Below are 14,205 nucleotides of genomic sequence, written 5' to 3' on the forward strand. Positions count from 1 at the left end.
AAATTTACACATTAGAAAACCACCTTTTCCAAGAAAAAGTTGTACCTCCCACATTTTCATTACACCTCAGGAGAGGAGAGGTATGATTCCCCATGGGCCAGCAGTACCCATGTTGCCAGGGAGGGCTGGGAATAGAACCAGAGATCAGATAACCTGACCTAAGGAGTGTTGAATGATTACAGTAAGTTGGACAGCTTGACCCTAGACAAAGAATGAATACAACAATGTGACAGACACTGCTTCTATTTAACATTGCTTCCTTCATTAGCTGATATTCCTAAGGAAGGAAAGACAGTGCCTTTCTCCACCTACCCTGTATCTAGCTTGTTTATACCTGGATATGTATATGTTGTCTCCTCTGCAAGGATGTAAGTATCTTGACAGAAGGGATCATTTATGTTTTTAATCCCCAATGCCTAGCACCTAGGATGAGATTAATAAATACTTCTTGGATGATTGATTTAAAATCTATAAATGCAGTAATAGAAATGTGAAGGAAGGAGTTCAGATTCTGTATTCCAGAAACTCTATACTCTTAAGGGATACACAGAACAAAGAAGGAACAAAAAAGTGTATAGCCAGTAAATGTAAGAAGAAAATTCAGAATAGACTAGAAATAAAGAACAGGGCAAAAGAAAGCTTCTTGGAAAAGGGTACTGCAGAAGAATGTTATATGTGTAACCCTGGCTTCAAGCTTGCAACTTTTGCGTAAGACTCTCCTCATTGGTTAAGAGAATGATCATGCAACACTGGGAACATGCCAGAGTTGGGCCAGTAGCTTGGGACCAGACATACCTTCTTCTACTTTTCTGCTTCAAGAAAGGACATACCTTTGCAGAGAGTCTGAGGAGCAAGAAAAGACTTTGGGAAGGTTTACATACAGGGCAAATATGGTTCCTCAGGTGTGATTCCTTAGACTTTGGGGAATTTCCCCATGGATGAGCTCAGGGACTCTATTGGTTGAACCGAGGTATGCTGTTCCCACTGAGAGAGTTCATTCATTTGGTATTTTTTAGAATAGTATTTTCTTCCCCCCCCCCGCCCCAATTATATGTGGAGACAATTTTTTAGCATTAATTTTTACAAGATTTTGAATTCCAAATTTTCCTCCCTCCCTCCCTTCCCCTTCCTAAAATGGTAAGCAATTTGATATAACTTATATATGTGCAATCATGTAAAACATATTTCCATATTAGTCACAGTTGTGAAAGAAGAAGCAGACCAAAAGGAGACACACACACACACACACACACACACACTCTAAGTGAAGAAAGTGTTCTTTGATCTGCATTCAGAGTCAATCATCAGTTCTTTATCTGGATGTGGACAGCATTTTCCATCAAGAATCCTTTGTGATTGTTTTGGATCATTGTGTTGCTGAGAAGAATGAAATCATTCATAGTTGATCATCACACAATGTTGCTGTTACTGTGTACAATGTTTTCCTGGTTCTGCTCCTTTAACTTTGCGTCAGTTTGTATAAGTCTATGGGATTTTTTTTTCTGAAATCTCCCTGCTCATCATTTCTTATTGCACAATAGCATTCCATCACATTCATATACCACAACTTGTTCATCCATTCCCCAGTGGATGTGCCTCCCCTCACACTTGATATTTTCTAGCCTGCTTGGATAAAAGGGCTTACTTGCTCTTCACTAATTAGGGTGGTCTTTTGTATAGCCCACATTTGGTGGGGATGGGTCAAACCTCCAGATATAACAATCAGGAAAGTAGATTGAACCTAAGAGGGAGCCATGCTCCTAGACTTTTAGCAGTGTTAAGGTTGCTTTGTTTAGTCATTTTCAGTCATGTCTTACTCTCCATGACTCCATTTGGGATTTTCTTGGCAAAGATACTGGAGTGTTTTGCCATTTCCTTCTCTAGCCCACTTTATATGTGAAGAAACTGAGGCAAGCGGTGTGAAGTGACTTGCCCAGCGTCACACAGCTGGTGTGCCTGAGACTGGATTTGAATTTAGGAAAATGAGTCTTTCTGACTCCAGGTCGAGAGTTCTGTGCACCCTGGCACCACCTAGAGGCCCGTATGTAAAGGTGCAGATGGATATAATTCTAGTCTGGTACCCCTCTCTGAGAAGAGCTGACTGGTTAGGATCATGGCCTTCTTTCCTACTCCCCTCCAAGCAGGTGTGGGCAGGATTCCCAAGATATCTATCAAAGCTTCCCTACTAGCCATATTTGAACAAACCCACATGGACACAAAAATAACCTACATGGGCAACAAATACATCTACACACACTTCCTACACAAGAAACATGTCTAAAAAGAAAACCACATATATGAATGTAATGGAATACTGTTGTTCTGTAAGAAATGATGAACAGGCAAATTTCAGAAAAACCTAGAAAGACTTATATGAATTGATGCTGAGTGAAGTGGGCAGAACCAGAACATTGTACATAGTAACAGCAGCATTGTGTGATGACCTACTTTGTTAGACTAAGCTCTTCTCAGCAATGCAATTGATCTAAGACATCTAAGAACCTGCAGAATACCCTTAATAAAAAGATTTGTTCTGTAAAACTTGGACTCAGTCAAAAGGTGGCACCTGGATCTAGAAGACCACATGTGACCTCGAGGCCACACGTTCCCTACACCTGATTTTTGACCTGAAAGTTTGGTTAAAGGAGGCAAACAAGCTAGGTGATATGTAAATTCATATTATTTATTCCCTTAAAGCTAGCAGCATACATACATGTATGGAGCCAGACAAAATCTGACTGCCTGAACAGAAGTATGAGAAAGTTTAAATACATTTTTAGAAGAGTTGCAACTCAGCATGTCTGTGTTACTCAATTTTATGATCTCCATGTATGTTTAACCATGATACAAAAAAGGATTTTTCTAAATTTAATAGGTTGTAAATACAATAAGATAAGAGAGTAGACAAAGGGTCAATCAAAACTACAACCCAGCATTAACATGTTTACCATTCACATGTCATAACGTAATATACGCCCATAGAAGAAGAAGTCACATTATAAAGATAGTGTCTTGGATTAAGGGTCTCGTCCTTAATGCTCAGAGTAAAGAATGTTCTTAAGTTAACCTGATCTGGCCTTGTTGACATAGGGAGAGGTATTCTCTGAGCTTATTCTGAGAACAAAGAGGTTGTTAGGTTCAGACTCTTCCTCTGGTTAATCAGTTCAGGCTCTTCCTCTTATTGAAGTTACTAAATTGATATTAAACGATTGTCATTTCCTCCTTTTGGTCAAAGGCAAGCTGAAAGCTTCACCTGTAGACCAAGGAAGGTAGGGGAAAACCTCTCTCTTCCTCAGGGGTGAAGGTCCAAAAATCCTTATCTATGTGGATTGGGTTTTTTTTCCTGTGGTTGGATATCCCCAGAGATAGAAAGTCACTGTAAAGTAATTGTAAACAAGCAGAAGGACCAAGTTGCAAGGGGGATCAAGGTAAGGAGCATAATGGGAAAAATAGAGCAAGTAAAATAAACTAAGATACCAAAGATATGGGTAACCAGTCTTGGGGTATGCAAGGGACTCAGGTAGGGAGGGAGCTGTTCTTTCTGCAGATCTGGTCCAGACTCTTGGGAAAGCTATCTATGTTTGATGTCATATTTTTCAGGCCCATTTGAAACCGGAGGGCAAGGTCTCCTGGGGGCTCAGATGTCCACTCAGGAGCAAGGGCAATATTTAGATGAGACAGACCTAACATGGGCTCCCAGAAGACATATGATTTGATAATTGAGAGGAAATAGCACAACATAGGTCCTTGACTAAAGGCACATAGAAATGCTTCAGTTTCTCAGCCATGCAAACAAATACAATAAACAATGTCATACAATAAACAATACAATAATTAAATTTTTTCACAATTCACAAAATTGCATAATTACATTAAGTCAGGTAGAGGCCAAACCACTTAGATGGCTCACAATAGGCTGGTATTGAGAGGGGAGATTTACATGTCACATATTTACATTTACACATTAGATAACCAAGAAAACTTAAACATGAACCATACAAATTAATGCAATCATTATTACTAACATTAACTAACATTAAGTTCCTTGTATTCCAGGTACCTATTCCCAATATCTATTTAAGCAGCACTTTTGAATCCCAGATGCCTGGTGTAGTTCTCTGGTCCCTAGATATCTTTTCTTTGACAAAAAGGTCTTATTTTTAGGACACTTCTAAAAGAGAGTTCTGCTTCTCTGGTTTAGATCTAGAAATTCCCAGATACATCTTACTTAATATAACTTAGTACAATCACTTAAATTTGGTTCTCCATTTTTGAAACTTCAGAGAATTTCAGTTTACATATATTATTTGCTGTTTCTGTCTTTATCTCAATTTCATACCTGGTATAAGAATCCTTGAAAATGTGAAGATCCAACCACAAAGTGAGCTCATTTGCCTTTTTAAAATAATCATACAGATACTTTAATAAAGGAGATATAATTTCAGTATCTTATACAATTTTTGTGCAAAAATCCAAATTTGAGATCTTATTACCAAAACATAAATTTTAGAAGTCCATCATATACATCTGTATATAATTCTTAGAGGAATCAATCTGATCCTATTGCTCTTCTCAAAATTTGCTATCCTTTTAAAATTAAACATCTATCACATCACATTTTTGTCTTATTACCTGGCCTAATCACTTCCTTCTTTTGAAGGATGTTATCTCTATATGATATTCATTTGGCCATGATATAGGTTACAATTGTAAGCTATTAATTCTTGCATTCTATTATAATAACTCAGAAAGGTTCTAATTCCTATCTATGATTTAATATATTTAGCATTGTACCAACAGAATTTCTTAATATTATAAATTAATATTAATTAAATAAAATAAATAAATAAAAGAAAAAGAGGGACAATGTCATATCTTAACAGAAGGAAAGAACTTCCTTAGCTCTGTTTGATTCCAGGCATGAGTTATATTTGATAGCCAATCATATAGTCACTAGATGTTGAAAGCAGGGCTTAGGAGTAATTAGGTGGGGAATTTCTCCTTTTTAAGAAGGAAACAATGAAATTGGGAAATAGAGGCAGAAAGATCCTACCTAGGCTGTGTCCAAGGCTGTCTTCAAAACTCTTCCCAGGCACAGCCATCCACTTTTAGAAGTTCTCATCCTGTAGCTCATGCCATTCTACTATTAGCTTTATGACATCTGTCCCTGTAATCGGAGCTTAAACAACACTAAACTGCAGTCCCATGAAGTCTTAAATAGCAAATAAATATGGGCTGGTATCCTTCAGATAGGGCCATCCCAAATTTGATTGAGCTAAAAATCAAATCAAGTTACATAACTTTTCTGTCTTCTAAAATACTTCATCACATTCTCTCAACATACTTAAACCATCTGAAACTCAATTATCTAGGGACAGGAGGGGCTCAGATAACCCCCATTTGTCCCCAAACCTTCTTATCTGCCTTTCATATTTTCAATCAAACCTTTATTTATCTTTCCAAATCTCTTGAGTCCATTGTTCAGCTTTCCTTTACATTTCATTTTTTTTATTTAACATATTTAGTTTTCAGCATTGATTTTTCACAACAGTTTGAATTACAAATTTTCTCCCCATTTCTACCCTACCCCCCACTCCAAGATGGCACATATTCTGGTTGCCCTGTTCCCCAGTCAGCCCTCCCTTCTATCACCCCCCCTCCCCTCTCATCCCCTTTTCCCTTCCTTTCTTGTAAGGCAAGATAAATTTCTACGCCCCATTGCCTGTGTATCTTATTTTTTAGTTGCATGCAAAAACTTTTTTTTTGTTTGTTTTTGAACATCTGTTTTTAAAACTTTGAGTTCCAAATTCTCTCCCCTCTTCCCTTCCCACCGACCCTCCCTAAGAAGTTGAGCAACTCAACCTAGGCCACATGTGTATCATTGTGTACAACTCTTCCACAATACTCATGTTGTGAAAGACTAACTACATTTTGCTCCTTCCCAACCCATCCCGCTTTACTGAATTTTCTCCCTTGACCCTGTCCCCTTTTGAAAGTGTTTGTTTTGATTACCTCCACCTCCATCTGCCCTCCCTTCCATCATCCCCCCCCTTTTATTTTTTTTTATCTTCCTCCCTCTTCTTTCCTGTGGGGTAAGATACCCAACTGAGTATGTATGGTATTCCCTCCTCAGGCCAAATCTGATGAGAGCAAGGTTCACTCATTCCCCCCTCACCTGCCCTCTCCCCTCCTCCCACAGAACTGTTTCCTCTTGCCACCTTTATGAGAGACACTCCATCCCATTCTATCTCTCCCTGTCTCATACATACATATACACATAGATATATACATACATACACATTCACTTATATATATACATAAACATATATATATATGCATATTCCCTTCAACTACCCTAATACTGAGGTCTCATGAATCATATATATCATCTTTCCCTGTAGGAATGTAAACAAAACAGTTCAACTTTAGTAAGTCCCTTGCAATTTCTGTTTCTTGATTAACTTTTCATGCTTCTCTTGATTCTTGTGTTTGAAAGTCAGATTTTCTATTCAGTTCTGGTCTTTTCACTGAGAAAGCTTGAAAGTCCTCTATTTTATTGAAAATCCATATTTTGCCTTGGAGCATGATACTCAGTTTTGCTGGGTAGGTGATTCTAGGTTTTAATCCTAGCTCCATTGACCTCCAGAATATCGTATTCCAAGCCCTTCGATCTCTTAATGTAGAAGCTGCCAGATCTTGGGTTATTCTGATTGGGTTTCCACAATACTCAAATTGTTTCTTTCTGGCTGCTTGCAATATTTTCTCCTTGATCTGGGAGCTCTGGAATTTGGTGACAATATTCCTAGGAGATTTCTTTTTGGGATCTATTTGAGGAGGCGATCGATGGATTCTTTCAATTTCTATTTTGCCCTCTGGCTCTAGAATATCAGGGCATTTCTCCTTGATAATTTCTTGAAAGATGGTATCTAGGCTCTTTTTTTGATCATGGCTTTCAGGTAGTCCAATAATTTTTAAATTATCTCTCCTGGATCTATTTTCCAGGTCAGTGGTTTTTCCAACGAGATATTTCACATTGTCTTCCATTTTTTCATTCCTTTGGTTCTGCTTTATAATATCCTGATTTCTCATAAGGTCACTAGCTTCCACTTGCTCGAATCTAATTTTTAAAGTAGTATTTTCTTCAGTGGTCTTTTGGACCTCCTTTTCCATTTGGCTAATTCTGCCTTTCAAGGCATTCTTCTCCTCATTGGCTTTTTGGAGCTCTTTTGCCATTTGAGTTAATCTATTTTTTAAGGTGTTGTTTTCTTCAGTGTATTTTTCAGTATTTTTTGGGGTCTCCTTTAGCAAGTCATTGACTTGTTTTTCATGGTTTTCTTGCATCCTTCTCATTTCTCTTCCCAATTTTTCCTCAACTTCTCTAACTTGCTTTTCCAAATCCTTTTTGAGCTCTTCCATGGCCTGGGACCAGTTCCTGTTTTTCTTGGAGGCTTTTGTTGTAGGCTCTATGACTTTGTTGTCTTCTTTAGACTGTATGTTTTGGTGTTCTTTGTCACCAAAGAAAGAATCCAAAGTCTGAGACTGAATCTGGGTGTGCTTTCGCTGCCTGGACATATTCCCAACCAACTAACTTGACCCTTGAGTTTTTCAGTGGGGTATGACTCCTTGTAGACTAACGAGTTCTATGTTCCACGTCTGGGGGGGAGGTGCCAGCTCTGTCACACCAGCACTACTCCTTCCCCAAGAACCCCCAGCCCGGGATGGGCTTAGATCTTAAGCAGGCTGTGCACTCCTGCTCCGATCAGCCACTTAATTCCTCCCACCAGGTGGGCCTAGGGCCAGAAGCAGCAGTAACTGTAGCTGCCCCACCTCCGCTGCCCCCGGGGCTGGAAGCCGAACCTCGAACTCCTTCCGCTCCCGAAGCTTTTCCCACTAACCTTCTCCGCAGTCTTTGGTGTTTGTGGGTTGAGAAGTCTCGTAACTGCCGCAGCTCACTGATTCAGGGCGCTAGGGGCCCCATCTGCCCGACTCCAAGTTTGGTTGTTCCATGCTGCTCAGGCTGGGCTCTGCTCCACTCCGTTCCCAGCTCCCAGCTCCCAGCTCCGTGTGGGATAGACCTCACCCAGAGATCATCCAGGCTGTCCTGGGCTGGAGCCCTGCTTCCCTCTGCTATTCTGTGGATTCTGCCGTTCTAGAATTGGTTCAGAGTCATTATTTTTGGTTTTTGGAGGGACTCGGTATGGAGCTCACACTAGTTCCTGCTTACCAGCCGCCATCTTGGCTCCCCCCCCTTTCCTTTACATTTCAACCATAAGACAAGATAGCTCTAAGTTATTATGCTTTACTAACATAACTACTGTGCTGGAATCCCATTCCAGCTTAAACAAAGCAAAGAGGTTAATGACTAACCCCACAGGTTGATGGATTTATGTCCTTGTTTCACAAGCTTTTTTATTCTTCCTTAATTATACTCATTCTGGAAGAAAGAGACACTTCAGGAATTAAATATTATATATATGATAAGTTCAAACACTAATTCTAACTCTTGCTTAGGCCATGGAATGGCTACAAATTCAGAGTAGGCCTTCTAAAAATCACACAAGAGATTTTTCAAAGCATCTCTTCTAGAAATATTTTCCCTTCTCTGAAAACAGTTCAAAATTTTATCTTGATGTTAAGAGGAATAATCACTAAACTTTTATGCAGAAAATTAGTTGGAACATTTTAAAATAATAGAAATCTCTTCCTCCTTAAAACAAAAATAAACCTTTAAACATTGGAATTCATTAAACAAAGTTGGTGTAAAATGTCCTTATTCTCAAAGTATTATAAAGAATTCCTAAATATCACAACGTTCCTTAGTCAAAAAGGGGTTTGTAATGGAGAGGATGCTTAATTTCTATAAGTCAGGAAGAACATACCCAATTAAATAACAATAACAAAGTTTACCAAGCCTTTCCTTAGATGAAACAGGCTTGAAAATCACACCCTTATTTTTTCTTTTTAAACTCAATTCATATATATCAAAATCAGATTAAAATTGATATAATACCATTTCTACCACACAATGGCCTTCTCAAATTTCACAATCAAAGAGAATTTTGGAAATAAAGAAACAATAAACTTCAGATGACATTAATTGCATTTCCAGATTATCACATATAGAAATTATTCAACTTATTATCTTTGGTATTTAAAAACCACTTCGAAGTTAACAATTACATTAAATTAGAAAGAGATGACAATAATGTTGTGTCTAACATATACCAGTCATGATGTTAAGCATTTTACAATCATTAAATCATTTTGATCCCATAACAACAATCATAATTATTTTCCCTTTACAAATCAGGAAATGAGTCAGAGGTAATATACATTTTCACAACTGGAACAGAGAAGAGTGGAGTTTACCAACAGCAGGGGCTGATTTCTCAGTGATGACAATTCTTGGAGGCTGGGCTTAGGGAATGCTTGCCACAGGCCCAATCCATCTACCTCTCCCTTCCCCCACAACTGTAGAATTTACTGAGCCTAGGGCAGTTTGCACCTGCTGAGACAGGGTCGTCAGAATGTATTAGACCTGGGTGACATTACCAAGCTTTGCCTAGAAGGATGGGCTACAAGGTGCCCAGGGGCACAGGACTATCAGGATCATTGCCAGTCTGTGAATTGCTGCCCCTCCCCTCCTTTTGCCAGGTAGGGAAGGGTGATTTAAGTTTTCCCTACAATTCTCCAACATTCTCTTCTCTTAATCTGATCTGGGATGAGAGGAGTTAACAAGAACCCTTAGAGCTGTTAAAATTTCCCACACTGAGATACCCTCTTAACACTGGGGAGGAGTGGGGAATGATAAGTGATCAGGATTGGGAGGAGGTGTTTTAGCATGGGTGAGTTCCTGGAGTTATGGAGTTTTCTCCCAAAATTCCAACTAATCAGTTTCCAAACTTTTTAATGATTAATCCCAGAATCTACTAAAATGTTTTTAGTTCTATCTGTTTTCACTGTAATTCCGGATTGGCCAGACCAGAAATTACAAGGAAAAGTTTTGTTTGTTTCCCTAGCCGCAGCCCTTAGAAATCTCTGGCTGCCTATATTTTAAATTTTACAAAGTAATAGACTCATTCACAGTACACAGCACACACGCTGACACATACACTGACAGACAAATTGACAATTAACAGGACAAATACAAACTGAGCTTTCAATTTGACAACAGAGAGGAAATTAGAGACTTGTTAGAAATCTCCATCATGAATTGGCTATTATTATTCCAAGGAAGGGGGTTGGGGAATTTTCAAGGATCTAAGATCTGACCAGGATAGATCCTGCAACCTTTGCTTGGAGCACCTTTGTGGTCTTTGGGGGAAGCCTTGGTGTCCCTGATGTTTCTGACTTTCCATAACCTACATCCAGAGTGTAGCTCTCCTCCTCAAGAACAGAGCCCTTAAGAGAAGGGGGTAAAGGGGAGAAGGAGGAGGCAATGGCAGCAGAACAAAATTATCCTCAGGAATAGGGCAGGTAAGGGAAGGCAGGAGGAAGGAAGTAACGACAAAGTGCAGTTATCCTCCCCCAAATCAGAGCCTTTAAGGGAAAGGGAGGGAGGAAGGAGGTGAGGAATAGGGCAGAAAGAGTAGAGGAACAGCTATGGCTGGAGTTGTTAGAAAAGAGGGGAGAGAGTGGAGGGAATTAGCCAATACTGAAAATGCTGAAGCAGCTTTGCAAGCCTTAAGGGAAGAGGCTTCTGCCTTTTGTTCTCACTCAGCCATCTCAGCAAGCCCATGGTGAAAATATTTCCACTCCTAGATAGATGTTTTGTTGGCCTTTAAACTTAATTTGGTTTTAAGATAAAGTAACTTTGACTGGTCCAAAAGAGCACTATTGCGGCCAACATAATTTGGGCTAGCTTTAGTTAACTGATACTAGCACTGGCAATACTTATGCTAATTGTTCCTGAGATTGATCAGTACTTCCAGGGGATCTATATAGAGCATTTTACCACAGATTTGATCCCAGCCCCAGAGCTAGCTTGAAGGGAATTATGGACTTCAACCAAACTAGTGGGAGTCCTTTGGAAGCTGACCCCATCAAGGTTAAGATTCCAGGAAAAATGAATCCTGAGGTACCTGAATCATTATCCTTGGCGAGGTTGGGGCCATGTTCTGCCATTCCATCAGTTCCATCCAAGTAATGGCACCATAATATTAGACCTGAAAGTTTGGTTAAAGGAGGCAAACAAGCTAGGTGATATGTAAATTCATATTGTTTATTCCCTTGAGGGAATCACCTAGCTTGTTTGCCTCCTTTAACCAAACTTTCATGTTGACATGATATAAGACAATTCCAAAGGACTCGTGATGGAAAATGCTATCCACATCCAGAGAGAGAACCATGGAGTTTGAAAGCAAATTGAAGCATACTATTTTCTCTTTATTTTTCTTTCTTGTGGTTTTTCCCTTTCTTCTGATTCTTCTTACAAAATGACTAATGTGGAAATATGTTTAATATGATTGTACATGTATAGCCTATATCGGATTACATGCTGTCTTGGGGAGGGAACTCAAAATCTTATAAAAGTGAATGTTGAAAACTAAAAATAAATGAAATAAAATAAATAAAAATAAAATCATATACTAGTACTAAAAATGAGAGGTTGGAATAAAATTTCCTACACATCAAGTGATTTTAAAAAAGCCAGTGTTGCAAAATAAAAGCAAAGGTAAATTAAAAAGCAGAAAAAACTGTGTCAAGAGAGATTTTAAAAGGAAATTATGTTATGCTGATAGCTATCATAGATAATGAAATTGTCAGTACTTTCAAAGTAGCCCATTTTAATTTTAAGGAAGATTATTTTTGTCTTGTTTTTTTTAAACTGTTATCAAGCCCATATTTTCTTTTCGTTTGTTTGGTTTTTTTTGCTTTTTGAGGCAATTTGGGTTAAGTGACGCGGCTAGGGTGACATAGCTAGTGTCTGAGACCAGATTTGAACTCAGGTCCTCCAGACTTCAGTGCTGGCGCTCTATCCACCGCAGCACTACCTAGATGCCTCAAACCTATATTTTCCTTTCTGCAGCATCTACCTGTTGTTTCCGATTCTGCTGTCTGCGGTCAAACGGAAGCCATTTAATCCCTCTTCAACATAATAATCATTCGAATGTCTAGACCAGGGGGTGGGGAACTTGCGGCCTTGAGTCCCTTTTTCTCCAGGATAAATGTCTTCAGTTCCTTCAGCCGATCCTCAGGCGGCACAGAGTCAAGGCCTTTCTTCATTCTGACTTCCTTCTCCTGTATGCCCACTGGCTCATTAATGTCTGTCCCAAACTGAAGTGCCCAGAACAACACATAGTGCAGATGTGGTCTGCATGGGGCCGAGGGCAGATGGTGTAACGCCTCCTTGTTCCTGTTAGTTCTGCTGCTCTCAATGTGGCTCAAGATGTCGTTGTCCACATTCCACGCGCGCGATTTACGCTGAGCTTGTGGTCCACTAACAGCCCGGGCCTAGAGGCTTTCAAGCTTCTAAAGCTGCCTCCCCCGGCCTGAATTGGTGACCCACTGTATGATTTGATGATTATCCCTATTGGTTTTCTTCTTATTAGATTCAGCCCGATGGGGGCGGAGCCAAGATGGCGGCCGGAAAGCAGGGACTTGCGTGAGCTCCCCGCTGGGCCCCTCCAAAAACCTATAAAAAATGGCTCTGAACAAACTCTAGAACCGCAGAACACACAAAATAGCAGAGGGAAGCAGGGCTCCAGCCCGGGGCAGCCCGGAGGGTCGCTGGATGAGGTCTATCACGCACGAAGTGGAGGGGAGCGGAGCCCAGTGTGGGTGGTGGCAGGACCACCCAGACCAGGAGCCGGGTAGAATGGGCCCTAGTGCCCTGAATCACTGAGCTGTGCCAGTTACCAGACTTCTCAACCCACAAACACCAAAGACAACAGAGAAGGTTAGTGGGGAAAGCTGCGGGGGACAGAGTGAAAAGAGTTTGAAGTTCAGCCACTGCCCCAGGGGCAGCAGGGGGAGGTGCAGCTACAGAACTACAGCTGCAGTTACTCCGGCCCCAGGCCCACCTGGTGGGAGGAATTAAGTGGTAGATCAAAGCAGGAGGGCAGAGCCTGCTGAAGATTTGCGTCAGGTCCGGGTTGGCGGTTCTTGGGGCAGGAGGAGTGCTGGTGTGGCAGAGCTGGCTGTATAGAAATAGCTCTGAAATCAACGGTGCATCCCCTCAAGCTTGGAACAAAATATTCTTTGCTCTACAAGCGGTCATACCCCGACGAAAAACTCAAAGGTCAAGTGAGTTGGCTGGGAACATGGCCAGGCAGTGAAAACGCACTCAGATTCAGTCTCAGACTTTGGAATCTTTCTTTGGTGACAAAGAACACCAAAACATACATCCAGAAGAAGCCAACAAAGTTAAAGAGCCTACATCAAAAACCTCCAAGAAAAGCATGAACTGGTCTCAGGCCATGGAAGAGCTTAAAAAGGATTTGGAAAAGCAAGTTAGAGAAGTAGAGGAAAAATTGGGAAGAGAAATGAGAATGATGTGAGAAAACCATGAAAAACAAGTCAATGACTTGCTAAAGGAGACCCAAAAAAAATACTGAAAAAAATATTGAAGAAAACAACAACTTAAAAAATAGACTAACTCAAACGGCAAAAGAGCTCCAAAAAGGCAATGAGGAGAAGAATGGAATGCCTTGAAAGGTAGAATTAGCCAAATGGAAAAGGAGGTCCAAAAGACCACTGAAGAAAATACTACTTTAAAAATTAGATTGGAGCAAGTGGAAGCTAGTGACTTGATGAGAAATCAAGATATTATAAAACAGAACCAAAGGAATGAAAAAGTGGAAGACAATGTGAAATATCTCGTTGGAAAAACCACTGACCTGGAAAATAGATCCTGGAGAGATAATTTAAAAATTATTGGACTACCTGAAAGCCATGATCAAAAAAAAGAGCCTAGACATCATCTTTCAAGAAATTATCAAGGAAAACTGCCCTGATATTCTAGAGCCAGAGGGTAAAATAGAAATTGAAAGAATCCACAGATCACCTCCTCAAAAATATCCCAAAAAGAAAACTCCTAGGAATGTTGTCGCCAAATTCCAGAGCTCCTAGATCAAGGAGAAAATACTGCAAGCAGCCAGAAAGAAACAATTTGAGTATTGTGGAAACATAATCAGGATAACACAGGATCTAGCAGCTTCCACATTAAGGGACCGAAGGGCTTGAAATATGATATTCCGGAGGTCA

The sequence above is a fragment of the Trichosurus vulpecula genome, chromosome 2 (assembly GCF_011100635.1).
Source record: "Trichosurus vulpecula isolate mTriVul1 chromosome 2, mTriVul1.pri, whole genome shotgun sequence".
NCBI classification, from domain to species: Eukaryota; Metazoa; Chordata; class Mammalia; order Diprotodontia; family Phalangeridae; genus Trichosurus; species Trichosurus vulpecula.